This window comes from Callionymus lyra, chromosome 17 (assembly GCF_982586985.1).
Source record: "Callionymus lyra chromosome 17, fCalLyr1.hap1.1, whole genome shotgun sequence".
Lineage (NCBI taxonomy): Eukaryota > Metazoa > Chordata > Actinopteri > Syngnathiformes > Callionymidae > Callionymus > Callionymus lyra.
In genome coordinates this window covers 3,348,564-3,363,420 of record NC_141834.1, presented here as the reverse complement: position 1 = coordinate 3,363,420, position 14,857 = coordinate 3,348,564, and the positions used below count along the sequence as shown (strand labels likewise).

The 14,857-nt window shown below is 41.9% G+C and overlaps 1 protein-coding gene across 1 annotated transcript in view; it reads left to right on the top strand.

Moving 5' to 3' along the window:
• The first annotated feature begins 6,548 nt into the window (after positions 1-6,548).
• satb1b (SATB homeobox 1b) overlaps positions 6,549-14,857 on the top strand; it is a 66,637-nt gene continuing 58,328 nt past the window's right edge. Inside the window, exon 1 of the mRNA XM_087778908.1 lies at positions 6,549-6,862. The gene's annotated coding sequence lies outside the window, so the exon portion shown is untranslated. The remainder of the gene's footprint in view (positions 6,863-14,857) is intronic.

Here is a 14,857-nt window from a genome sequence, read left to right as displayed (position 1 = left end):
TTCTCCAGTTTTAATCTCTGACTCATTTCCTGTTTGACTCTCCGACTCTTCCCCAGTTTGACTCTCCGACTCATCTCCAGTTTTACTCTCCGACTCAGCTCCAGCTTGACTCTCTGACTTTTCTCCAGTTTGACTCTCCGAATTTTCTCCAGTTTGACTCTCCGACTAAGCTCCAGTTTTACTCTCCGACTTTTCTCCAGTTTGACTCTCTGACTTTTCTCCAGATTGACTCTACAGCTCAGCTCCAGTTTGACACTCCGACTTTTCTCCAGTTTTACTCTCTGACTCTTCTCCAGTTTGACTCTCTGAATCTACAGTTTTACTTTCAGGCTCTACTCCAGTTTGACTCGCTAACTTTTCTCCAGTTTTATGCTCCGACTTTTCTCCAGTTTAACTTTACGAGTTTTCTCCAGTTTGACTCTCCGACTGTACTCCATTTTGAATCTCTGACTCTTCAGTTTTACTCTCAGGCTCTACTCTAGTTTGACTCTCCGACTTTTCTCCAGTTGTACTCTCCGACTTATCTCCATTTTGACTCTCCGACTCTTTTCCAGTTTGAATCTCTGACTCATTTCCAGTTTGACTCTCTGACTCTCTCCAGTTTTATTCTCCAACTCAGCTCCTGTTTGACTCTCCGACTCATCTCCAGTTTTACTCTCCGACTTTTCTCCAGTTTTAGTCCCCGATTTTTCTACAGTTTGACTCTCCGAATTTTCTCCAGTTTGACTTTCCGACTAAGCTCCAGTTTTACTCTCCGACTTTTCTCCAGTTTGACTCTCTGACTTTTCTCCAGTTTGACTCTACAGCTCAGCTCCAGTTTGACACTCCGACTTTTCTCCAGTTTGACTCTCTGAATCTACAGTTTTACTTTCAGGCTCTACTCCAGTTTGACTCTCCAACTTTTCTCCAGTTTTACACTTCGACTTTTCTCCAGTTTAACTCTCCGACTCTTTTCCAGTTTGAATCTCTGACTCTTCAGTTTTACTCTCAGACTCTACTCCAGTTTGACTCTCCGACTTTTCTCCAGTTGTACTCTCCGACTTTTCTCCAGTTTTACTCTCCGACTCAGCTCCAGTTTGACTCTCCCGACTTTTCTCCTGTTTGCCTCTCCGACTCTTTTCCAGTTTGACTCCCCGACTCAGCTCCAGTTTGACTCTCTGACTCTTCAGTTTTACTCTCAGGCTCTACTCTAGTTTGACTCTCCAACTTTTCTCCAGTTGTACTTTCCGACTTTTCTCCAGTTTGACTCTCCGACATTTCTCCAGTTTGACTCTCTGACTCAGCTCTAGATTTACTCTCAGGCTCTACTCCGGTTTGAACCTCTGACTCTTCAGTTTTACTCTCAGACTCTACGCCAGTTTGACTCTCTGATTCTTCTCCAGTTTTACTCTCCGACTCATCTCAGGTTTGACTCTCCGACTCAGCTCCAGTTTGACTCTCCGACTTTTCTCCAGTTTGACTCTCCGACTCAGCTCCAGTTTGACTCTCCGACTTTTCTCCAGTTTGACTCTCCAACTCAGCTCCAGTTTGACTCTCCGACTTTTCTCCAGTTTGACTCTCCAACTCAGCTCCAGTTTTACTCTACGACTCTTCTCCAGTTTGACTCTCCAACTCAGCTCCAGTTAAACTCTACGAGTCTTCTCCAGTTAGACTCTCCGACTCAGTTCCAGTTTTACTCTCCGACTTTTCTCCAGTTTTACTCTCCGACTCTTCTCCAGTTTTCCTATCCGACTCAGCTCCGCATTTACTCTCTGACTTTTCTCCAGTTTGACTCTCTGACTCAGCTCCAGTTTTACTCTACGACTCTTCTCCAGTTTGACTCTCCAGCTCAGCTCCAGTTTGACTCTCCAACTTTTCTCCAGTTTTACTCTCCGACTCAGCTCAAGTTTTACTCTCCGACTCTTCTCCAGTTTTCCTCTCCGACTCAGCTCCGCATTTACTCTCTGACTTTTCTCCAGTTTGACTCTCTGACGCAGCTCCAGATTTACCCTCCGGCTCTTCTCCAGTTTGACTCCCTGACTCTTCTCCAGTTTGACCCTCCGACTCAGCTCCAGTTTGACTCTTCCGACTTTTTTCCAGTTTGACTCTCCGACTTTTCTCCAGTTTGACTCTCTGACTCAGCTTCAGTTTTACTCTCCGACTCTTCTCCAGTTTGACTCTCCAACTCAGATCCATTTTAACTCCCCGACTTTTCTCCAGTTTGACTCTCCGACTTTTCTCCTGTTTGCCTCTCCGACATTTCTCCAGTTTGACTCTCCAACTCAGCTTCAGTTCTACTCTCCGGCTCTTCTCCAGTTTTACTCTCCGACTCTTCTCCAGTTTTACTCTCCAACTCAGCTCCAGTTTAACTCTACGACTCTTCTCCAGTTTGAGTCTCCGACTCTTCTTCAGTTTGACTCTCCGACTCAGCTCCAGTTTGCCCCCCTGACTCTTCTCCAGTTTGACTCTCCGACTATTCTCAAGTTTGACCCTCCGACTCTTCTCCAGTTTTACTCTCCAACTCAGCTCCAGTTTAACTCTACGACTCTTCTCCAGTTAGACTCTCCGACTCTTTTTCAGTTTGACTCTCCGACTAAGTTCCAGTTTTACTCTCCGACTTTTCTCCAGTTTTCCTCTCCGACTCAGCTCCGCATTTACTCTCTGACTTTTCTCCAGTTTGACTCTCCGACTCTTCTCCAGTTTGACTCTACGACTCTTCTCCAGTTTGACTCTCCGACTCAGCTCCAGTTTGACTCTCCAACTCAGCTCCAGTTTAACTCTCCGACTCTTCTCCAGTTTAACTCTACGACTCTTCTCCAGTTTGACTCTCCGACTCAGCTCCAGTTTGACTCTACGACTCTTCTCAAGTTTGCCCCCCTGACTCTTCTCCAGTTTAACTCTACGACACTTCTCCAGTTTGACTCTCCAACTCAGCTCCAGTTTAACTCTACGACTCTTCTCCAGTTTCACTCTCTGACTTTCTCCAGTTTGACTCTCCGACTCTTTTCCAGTTTTACTCTCCAACTCTTCAGTTTTACTCTCAGGCTCTACTCCAGTTTGACTCTCTGACTCTTTCCCAGTTTGACTCTCTGACTCATCTCCGGTTTGACTCTCCGACTCAGCTCCAGTTTGACTCACCGACTTTTCTCCAGTTTGACTCTCCGACTCAGCTCCAGTTTTACTCTCCGACTCTTCTCCAGTTTGACTCTCCGACTCAGCTCTAGTTTGACTCTCCGACTCAGATCCAGTTTGACTCTCCGACTCAGCTCCAGTTTGCCCCCCTGACTCTTCTCAAGTTTAACTCTACGACGCTTCTCCAGTTTTACTCTCTGACTTTCTCCAGTTTGACTCTCTGGCTCTTCCTTAGTTTGACTCATTCAAGTGACTCTTCCTCTAAAGAATGGAAGTGGCACAGAGGAGCCACAGAGACCAGAGAAGAGCTGAACATTCCTGGCTGAGACTAGACGTCTGTCTTTCGCTCGCGGCATCTTTGGTAGACAAATGACTTCAGTGGTGGAGAGTGTGTAATTACACTACAGCACTTGATGGAGGAGCGGCGACTCGCTTCTCTTTAGTTACGGGTTGCAAAGATTAATTCTGGGCTGTGCCACACGTGTAATTTTCTAAGTGCTTTTTATTGTTTGTTTTCTGAGAAAGTAGCCAAACGTCTTGCTCAAGGTCTCCTGCGATCTGAGCGCGGCCTCCACGCGCTCCGTCAACATCGGCAGAAGTCTTGGAGCTGGTCCACGACGCTTGCTCCTCTTTGTGCAGACGCTGTGTGGGTCAGGGTTCTGTTCATCAGGAGTCATAAATATTGACTAAACCAGCTGTGTGTGTGTTTGTGTGTGTGTCTGTGAGGTCCTTTGCTTCCTCCTGCTCCATCAGCTGCTGCATGTGAGGCTCAGCAGGAGCCCCCTTGTGGTTTCTAACGGCAAGTGCAACACATGTCGGCTCATGATCTTTAATGACGTTCAACAGTTCAAACCTCCTCTGACTGAGAGACTCTCTCTGCTGTCGTAACAACAAATGAACTTCGGTGTCTAATGAAGGCATGGCCATGATAATTGAAGTGGTTTGTACAATGAAGTCGTCTCTCAGGCAACATTGTCGTACACAGACGCACATTTGCACACACTTGCACACACTCGTGCTCAAATACAAACACACACTTCTCTATTCAGTTGCCAGTTGACCCCAATGTATGTCTTCCAGTGTGGGAGGAAACCAGAGTGTCTGGAGGAAACCCACATCAGTACAGAGGAGATTAGACAACAAAAATATTTTGATCATTAATATATTTCACTTGAAACACACGAATAAGAGAGGAAAGCTGACAGCCATCGGATCTACTCATAGCTGACAAATAAACAAGTGAACGGAAGAAAAAGGTTGAAATTTAACAACTGAATTTTAAATAAACAAAATAGACTGCTGCCATCAAGAGAAGAAAGCTAACAGCAACAGGTTAGCATTATGAAGTAGCATGTGAGCAGAAAAACAAAACAAAAAACTCCCTTATTCGATGAAATAATAAATAAATCATTTTATAATAATTTTGCTTTAAATACACTGTGGGCAATTGGTTTACTGGTAATTTCAAATACAGCGGAAAAACCAAAAACAACGAAATTACTATATTTTGTAAAATAAAAAAATAAAAACATTTGAGCTCGAGAGTTTGGCTTCAGATGGTTGTTTATTTTGTTAGTGACGATTGACACCACCTGTGAACTGAACAAGACGTTTACATCACTTTAATCACACACGTGATGGAAAGCATCACGTCATTTACATGGCTGGTCACCAGGTCGAGGGGTAAGGCAATATCACACCTCCACCTTCAGCTCTTACCCCAGGTAGCTGGGACAGACAGTCAGTTCTGACACATTATAATCGACCCAGCAATGATGTTTCTTTGTGAGTGACGTAGCATTCGCTCATTTTAATCAGCTTGTAAGTGGCGATGTCACAAATGGTGTCATGAGTGGTTTGAAACCTGATGATGAAAGAAAGTTTAAACATCACGTGTGTCAATGCACACACAATCGGCCATTTTCATCAACGTGTTTATACATTTAGTGAATTTCACCGATGAAAGTTAACTTCAATCACTCGGAACTTAAGTCTAAATACTTTGGAAAACAAAATTCAGTCAGGGGTGGAACACAATTGTTGACTTCCAGCCAACACAAACACGCAGATGCACGCACACACAGTGATTCCAGCTAGAGTAGGACGTGTAAATGAAGTGTAAATGTAAATGGATGGCAGTCTTATTTATGCTAAACACTGAAGAAGAAAAAAAAAACGTCTCTGATATTGTAAGTAAACATCTGCATTACCTGTGGGCCCCGGCACACCTGCTACTGTGCAGATGCAAACTGTCAATCATCCTGGATGTGAACACTTACACACATGCACAGAGACACGCAACACACACACACAACAAATGAATATAAATCATAAAAAAACACAACGTATTTCGCAGTTCATGACGCTCTCAGTCTGTGTTTGTGTGTGTGTGTATGTGCGTGTGTACAAGTGGTGTTTGTGCAGAAACGCACAATTAAAAGGCACAAGTGAAGGATAAATGTTTATTCATATCTTTGTTCTCTGACGAACATGTGACTCTCTCCCCTAGTGTTGAGTTGAAACAAGGTTTGTGGTTTCAGTGTCTTTTTGTCCTTCATAAAAGCGTCTCACCAAAAGAGCTTAAAGTAGTGTAAGTAGAATTCAATTAAAGTTAAAATTAAGCTCAAAGGACAGTTATATTTATGTTTCATTTTATCCATTTATTTTTTACATTTTCCTTCTGGTTACGTTTTGTTTTATTTTGACATTATTATTCTTCACTTGAATGTATTTCTTACACTATGTTTTACTTCCTCTTCTAACAATTCATCTTTTAATTAAGTCTTGTGGTATTTTTACTTTTCATGTTGGAAATGTGTTTTCTAACATCTGGTCATAGATTTGTAGCGCTTTAAATTGAAGTGAATCTCAATTTAGGTGCTATCAATTGTTTCTGACCTTTTTTTTTCGGAACTTTCAAATATTGCACATAATATTCAGTTCATGATGACTTTTGATTACCATGTAAACACATTTTAACGATAGTATTTTAAACATATATCACTATCCACACATCTGATACTCGAGTTGTATTTGTTTATTATAGCTTTTATTTTAACAACTTCCGCTTTTTTAAAAACGTATTTTTTCTGATTTAAAAGTGAAGAAACTATACTTTTTTGTTCACTTTAGTTCATCAACTCGTACCGTTGCCATGAGCAACAACTGTCAAACACCAACTTTTTCTGTTCTGTCCCAGCTAGTCAGGGTGAGAGACGCTCCACGGCCGGGTCCTCTGGCCCCGCCCCTCCTCCCTCCCCTCGCCCCGCAAACATGTGGCGTGTAAACATGAGCATGAAGGATCTGGCAGCGGTGTCGCCCCCTCACCCCTCACTCCTCCCTCCTCCTCCCCCCCGCGCGCGTCCCCGGAGAGCCGCGTGGAAGTGGGGCAGTGAGACGAGCCGCAGCCACAGCTGGCAAATCATCGATCTGAGCATCAGAAGCGGGGAGGGGCTCCTCGCTTACCTGCCAGCCCCTCAAAGCGCGTCCCCTTCACTCACATGCCGCCACTCTCCGCCACTTCACCCACGCTGCCCACCGAGCGGTTCCTCCCTCCCGTGGCTCCATCCGCCGGTGCGCTTCTTCTTCCTCCTCCTCCTCCTCCTCCTCCTCCTCTTCTTCTTCTCATCATCCTCGCCGAGCAGGACTTTTGACTCCCTCCACCCACGACCACCTTTCCTCTCGGATCCTCGAGTTTCGTTCAACTTTTCATGGAAAACGCCAAAGTCTGGTGACTGCTGACTTTTCACAGGTACGATTCACTTTTCTTCTGCGCTCTCAAGGGTTTTACGGTAAATTAAGAACGCCGTGCGCTTCATCTCGACGCGCACGAGCGTGACTCGTTCAACTTAAATGAACAAACTTGTGCAGATTTATCAACCAATAAATATGATTTATTTCTAAACTTTGTTAAATAAAGTCAATCATTTTAAACAAATGTTACTGTTTAATTTCCCGCGTTGATCCTGAAATATTTGTTATCGATCCACAAATATCGCAATAAATTTGCGACTATTAACCCAAAAAAAGAGATCTTTTTTAATATAACTGCACATTGTTCTTTTAAATAAACTGAAACTGAAACGGAAAAATGAACACGCTTGCTCTCTGGAGTTTTATAGATGCTAATACATGTGAATAATTGAGGAAATAAATATATATATATAAAAAAGGCAGATAATCAGGACTTATTTGCAATCGTTTTGTCAAAGTAAAAATTAAAAATTAAATTAAAACTAAACATGCGTTTAATATTTGAAGTTGCGCCTGTTTGTTCCAGTGCGAAGGAACTCAGGAAACATAAATGAAAGTTGATTTACGTCAACCGACGATTTGAGAGGAAAAAGACGTCTGTGAGATGAGAATTAAATAATTGACGATTTTTTTTGTAGAAAGTGTCGGAAGAAATGACGGAATGTCAATGGAAGCTTCAGTTGAAACAGAGAATATTAATTATTAAAATATCTGTCAAGTACCTGTGGGGAACACGCTTAAATCTTACATAAAATCTTCGTTCATTGTCTGTTTTATCAAAAACAAAGAGGAAACGTAACTTTAATTGTCATCCATGAGAGTTTTATTTCCACCAAAATCAGCAAATAATCGAACAACTTTCATATTTCATGGAACCATTCATCCCGCTTGAAAGATATCATTTGTTTAATCCAAGTGTCTTTTGTATATAAACGTAAATTAAAATGTCATTACAATAGAAATCACTATAATTAAATAATAAAAACTCTACAGTTTGCTCAACATATTAATTTGATTTATATTATATTCATTATATTAACAACTTAAACTCAACATTAACCTTAAATACAAAGTTGAATCACATTAAAAAGGTGATTTTGATTTTATTTTTTTAAATCGTGATGTTATTTTAACTGCCAAGTAGGAAAATGAATTGAAAGATCAATATTTATTTTGAACATCATATGTTTAGTGTCAGTTCCTACCTTCAAATGTTTCAATATCACGTAGAGGGAAAAAAATAACTCATAATACTCTCTTTATTTGATCACGTTTGAGCACATGACTTACTCTTAGATATAATAAATAAATTGTACATATTAGAAAGACGAACACAGCTTGTACATTTTAATGTATTATACATGCTGAACATTTCAAATAAAAAAAATAACCATGTGTTTTATATGAAGTCAGAAATGGTAAAAAAAAATAACATTCATGGAAAATGTGTCTCAAATTATTATTAAACTTTTTTTCTAAACTTTAAAAATTAAATGACATAATTATTTTCTACTTTTATTGACATAAAATGTATTTAAAATATTCAATTTGGGGATTCGCTTTTTAAAAATGAAGAAAATAAAGTGTTGACTTTTGTCATAAATGAAACTTAAGCGCATTACTGCAGAAATCCTTTTGTCACAATCAGAGAACGTTGTACATTTCAGCAGCTACTAATGCTGACAAATATATATATTTTTAATTTAAGATCTAAAGATCCTAATTTAAAGGGCCAATGTGAGCAAATACTAATACATTTACAGACATTTTTTCAAATCACATTTTTGTTAAACTTTGAACACTTAATGTCGTAGAATGATAAAATCATCAGAATTCACTTCTGTAAATTGGTTTTGTTGCAAATATTTAATTATTTAAATGATTCAAAGCATCAATAGTCATCACTAAATGATGTTATCAATAATACGTGCATTAATTCTAAGTAAATGAGTGATATTTCTATTAAAAAGTCATTTGGCACTGGAGTGATGAGTTCAGGGACCAAGTGGCTGCCGTCATAGAAACAGGCGACGCTTGTTGAAGACCCTCACTGGACCTGCTGCACATGAGCCAGACATGAAGAGCACAGATAAAGTCAACAATTAAGTAAGAAATAAACAAGTAAGACAGGTGGTGTGTATGACTTGTTGTGTGTGAGACAGGTGGTATGTGAGACAGTTTGTGTGTAAGACATGTTCTTTGTGAGACAGGTTATGCGTAAGACAGGTGGTGTGTGACAGGTTGTGTTTGAAACATGTCGTGTGTGAGACATGTTTGGAGCGAGACAGGTTATGCGTAAGACAGGTGGTGTGTGAGACAGGTTGTGTGAGAGACAGGCAGTGTGTGAGACAGTTTTTTTGTAAGACAGGTGACTGTAAGACATGTTGTGTGTGAGACAGGTTGTGTGAGAGACAGGTTGTGTGTGAGACATGTGACCTGTAAGACAAGTTTTATGTAAGACAGGCGGTGTGTGAGACAGGTTGTGCGTATGACAGGTGGTGTGTGAGACAGGTTGTGTGTATGACATGTGGTGTGTGAAACAGGATGTTTGTGAGACAGATGACATGTAATACATTTTGTGTGTGAGACATTTGACCTGTAGGACATGTTGTGTGTGAGACAGTTTGTGTGTGAGACATTTGACCTGTAAGACATGTTGTGTGTGAGACAGGTGGTGTGTGTGTGGGGGCACAGACGCTCCTGTGGTTTCACAGGTTTTACTTAAAATCTTAAACTCCACGAGCGTTCGTTTCAGTAACCAGGGTCACAGGTTCGAGTCCCGGCAGGAGCGCTTTTGTGTCGCCCCTTAAAAGAAAGTGTCGAGTGTCGCATCCGCGTGGCACCGACGTACATCTCTGTGCCAGATGAAATAAGTGCATGTGTGTGTTTGCACCCGCGTGTGTAGCTGCGTGGGTGCTGCTGCCGCTGCGGTTACAAGGTTTCACTCTGCACGTCTCGAGGGGCTGAAAAAAAAGAAACGATAGAAACTCAAGGAACGTTTTAGTAACACGAAGCTCAAATTTGACCACAGTATTCTCAGGGCTGACATTTGTGGATTTTGTCAAACATTTTTCCGTCGTTAAAAATAGCGTCGACGCTCACACGTTTACGATTGTGATTGTCCGTTCACGATTTTAAATGTAGGCTTGAGCTCAGAGGTTTGGATGAGACGAAGATGGCGTCATTCTGTCGTGTGTGCGAACGACTTTCAGAGGCGACAACAATTTAAGTGGATTTACCAAAGTGTCTTTTTTCATTTGGATCAACAAGGCCTTGAAGAGAGACGATATTTTTGTGTCTTTATGTTTGTGAGATCAAATAAGACGACAAAGTTGGTAAAGTTCAGCTACATTAGTGGATCACAAGATAGAAATATAAAGTTAAATACGTGTCTGCTCCTTCCTGTTATATTGAACTTTTTAACGAACGTCGTTTCGAATCATACCAGACGTCATTTGAGGTTAACTTTGACTTTGTATATTTAGACTTTCTTGAACTCAAACGTGAGAAATCTTCAGTCACTCTCACTTGTGAATCTGTAAAAAAAGTTTCAATTGAAGTTTGACCAAGCGTTGACAAAAATACTTAAATGATACATTTTTCCAGAGTCCAGATCTATTTAGTCGTTGATCTCTTGTTGAACACAAGATAGTTCTAAAGTCTGTTGTTCTGCTCCGTGTCTCTCATGGATGACTGAGCAAGGACACCGACCTGGATCCCTCTAATAAAACGTATTCAAAACCGTGTACCACACTAACCCGCCATAACATTATGACCACCTGTTAGATCTAATTTTGCTTCTAAAATTCCTCTCCCCGGCCTGCAGGGGTCAGTGTATAGAAAAGGAAAGTGGAGAACAAGGTCTGGGGTTCGTATCCCAGCGAGATCCTTAACAAGCCTCCTGACAAGTGACGCTCAAAGATTTCTTTTGTCTGAGGAGTCTTCTGCCTCCGTGGCGCTCTGAGCCGACGACACACAGCGAGGAGTCCGACAGTAAGCCGGAGAGCTCATAATTAAAGGGCCGACATCCCCAAATAATCCTCCGCCTCAGCGTTTATTTATCGTCTCTTGTCGTGTTGTGTGTTCTCAAAGGTCAAACCCGGAACTCCGGCGTGGGAACACGTTGTGGCATCAGTTTAATCTGTGTTCGGTTCGACACGCTTAGGTGTTCTCCGGTCAGGAGCGGCAGCACGGAAAAAGTTCAGATCATATCCTGATCAAAAAAATAAGAATCTGATTCTCGGATAACTATAACACGTTTAAAACATGTACTCTGGCATGTTTTATATTGAAAAAATAGAAACAATCCACTTTTTCAACATCAACGTTCCAATATTTCCAATAGATAGTTGATGGGAATTTACATTTTTTTTCTATTGATAATAATATATTATTTAACATTTTCATTTTTTGCATTTGAATCATGAAAACCTTATGTTCGAATTGCTTACACGAAAATATTAAAGATAAAATTCCTTTTTTCTTATTGTCTAGAATGGTGTGATGGTGCGTTCAAGTGCTCCGTGTAGAATCGGCAGGAGGTTGATGCTGGAGGTTTTGGCCCCGCAGTTGATATAAAAATAGTGTCATTTGTTCATTCATTTGGATGAGAAAGAAGGTTTGGGGTCTGGCTGGTGGAGAATGTGGGAGCCGAGCTATAAACTAGTTTGGCAGCAAGGATGAGGAACGGAGCTGCCGGTCTCTGCCAGGTCACACTGGAGCCTCCAACATCTGTCACATCTGATTAGAGAGTCATGAATTCATCTCCCACAATAACCCGTATGTGATTCACAATTAACACCCGTGTTTGGGAAAACACCTTTCCCCTTCGACCCCGCTGGCCTCGCGCTCAATGGAGTTTTGTTTTCCAGCGCGAGAGCGGGAAGTGAGGTCACGCTGTGTGGGGTCGATTGTTTCGTACGCTGAGCTCGCTCGCACTGCGCTCACGACGCTCCTGAATCAGCTGACGCTCCATGAGACTATTGTCCAACACTGCGCCACGTTTGTGTCTTTGTAGCGGCTTCTTCTGTGTGTGTGTGTGCGTGTGTGTTACCCAGACACAAAGGTCACACAAACACATACAGTATATATACACTGACACAAAAATTAACAAGTACACACTAGTAAAAGTACGATAGATGCGTGAATACACACAATGACCCTCTCAAACATATAAGGGTATACATCGCACATTTAACTACGCATGCATCTTTTTAAAACTGACATACACAAACATAAAGGGACACACATGTCAAACTATGTAGCTCACATGAACAGAGCACATACCTAAAACATCCCTGAATCAATCACGCACAAAAGCAAGTGTGAACACACACATCAAGACAAGAACGCGTTAACTGGAACGCACATCTTCACCACAGCTCCACGTATAGACCCACCAGTTTAGAAGACAATTACACAAATTTATGCACACAAACACACCTTTCTAAATATATATTCCGGTGTAGTTAATTATACGCACACCTTCATGCACTGTATACACATATATCCTCACACACCTGCTGCCAGGGTGTGTTGGTGAACTTACAAAAAATTTTCTACAGTGAAGCCGAGCCTCAGGAGTTGCACCGACACACACCGGCACAACAGTGTGACGCCGAGTGTGTTGGTGAAGCCGACGAAACCATTAATTGTCTTTTTTCTTTACCAGCCTGATGATGATGATGTGTGCAGCACAATGACAGTTCAGCACACAGTGAAATTATAGCTGCGGTAGGGAGCCGCGTAAATACCTGCAGCCGCCAGCAAATGTATTTATTAGACTGTCGCCAGTGAAGAAGAGCCTGTCTCGCCCTCTTTAATGTGTGTGTTCGGGGATTCCACCTCTGCGCACGTGTGAAGTCGCTGTTGCGATCCCTATTAAGGGTGAACAATGATGACATGTCGCGACTGGTTTTACCGACAGACATGGTTGGAGTATTAATAATGGGCGGCTGCATTCCTCAGCTACCTCTGGACCACCAACCCTCTGGTACCAGCCGAGTAAAGACTCAGGAGTCATTAAACTTCCTTAGAAGAGAATTAGAGGAGGAGCGGCGAGGGGATTGTGCAGGCGTACAGACTTCCAGAATCTTCGGCTTAGCGATAAAGACGTCTCGTTGTTTCCCTGCAGATAAAGAGGCACACCCCGAAAAGTCTGTCGTGTCGGTTTTTGTCGCGCTTTTACAAGGAGCGACGTCCCCACTGTTTCCTCATATTGCGCTTCACGCTCTGAAGTTTTGCCGATTACAGGTCACACATGTCTCTTATTCCGATCCCATCTTCTTTTTTTCCGATTCTTTTGTTGAATTTGGAAGGGAAGCGCATCCAGCTAAGATCAGGTTGTTAATACCCGCCCACGTACCCCAAAGAAATCAACACTATTCTCCGTCTCTCACACACACACACACACACATGTCGTCCTTATCAGCTGTTTTGTTCGTCGGCAGTCGGATGATGTTTCTTTTGAGGAGGGATTAAATGTGCGAAGAGCATTATGTCGATAAAGAAGCCCGTTTTAAGTCAACACCTCTTATTTGGGATGAAAAGCAGCAGATATTTCCCAGAATCCCCCTCTCGAGGGTTGGTCTTGACTCTGCACTGACCTTTCTCGCCCGCTCTCCAGCAAACACACACACTTATTAATTTATTTGTTGCCGTCCACGAGGCAGACGTTAGACTGTAATTATGGGGCCATGTGATGACCGGGGTCAGTGGCTCTCTTTTTGGATGTTGTCTCACTTCCTCGACTCGTCTGGAGTTTTATATTGAAGGGATGAAATGAATCCGCTGGTATCATCTTCTCTACACACTCACATGCTACAACTGTCAATCCCTAAAGCATTATAAATTATTATTATTATTTTATTGTATTTGTGACAGGGTTGGGGACCCTAGAGGGAACCCGAATAATTCCTATAATACCACAAAGACAGTGAAATTATAATGACAACATGACTTGCTCAGTGGGTTAACGTTGTCATTAAGACCCTCTTGAAGGAACGCATGAAGCATATCTGCAGATTTTAAAACTATTCCACACATACATCGGTTGATTCTGATTCAATAACTCCTATAAAAGTGACCTATACTTGCCCTTCGTACATAGGAAAAGGAAAATGTTCAGGAAATAGAGAATATCTCAAGATGTAATTGAACCTTTGAATGGACCAATCAGAAATCATTCTCCTTGAATTTCATTCCTATGGAAGAAAGACCAAATAAATGGCACGAGTACATCAAGTTGCAGACTCTCGATGTGTTCTTAGGTCACAATACGCTCGGACTGACGCTTTCAATTACATTAGAAGTTGGTCTGTGTTTCTAATGAATGCACTTTAGTAGTGGAAACATGTCGCTGATGAACTTGTGTTTGTTTTGTATGTAGCCATGGGCTCAATTAAGGTTCTGTCGCACCTTTGCAAGAAACAAAGGTGCGACAGAACCTTGAGCTTCTTTAGCTTAACTGATGCATTCCGTGAAAAAGGTCCATTTTGTCTGTCAATGGAGAAGTCAGCTGACGAAAGACTTGAAGTTTAGGCCTCAATGTCATCAGACCTGGGCCGACAAGAGTCCGCTCGCATCTATTTCGGTCGACTTTATGTGATTATAAAAGAATTAAGCACTTAAGAGACGACTCTCGGTTCATTACGTGGCCCTTGTTCCCTCCCTCCTCCCACATTGAGGCGGCGGACATATGAGAAACGTAGAAATCACCTTATTTGGTGTGTAATTGAAAGCCACGCTGGCAGTGTGAGTGTCTAATAGAAAACAGGGAGCTAATTTGATTTGAGGACGTGCTCATTACCCAATATTCAGTCCATCTCCGCTAAACTCGTAACAACTGATTAGGCAATTTTTCACGGCGTTGGATGTCTCAACTCTGAGCAGGAAACATCTCCACGAAGGAAGGCGTCGGATTTGGCGTCGTGAATTCCTCTTTATTAATTTATTGTTTGAAATAACATAAGGAGCAATAAATGATATGACGTTT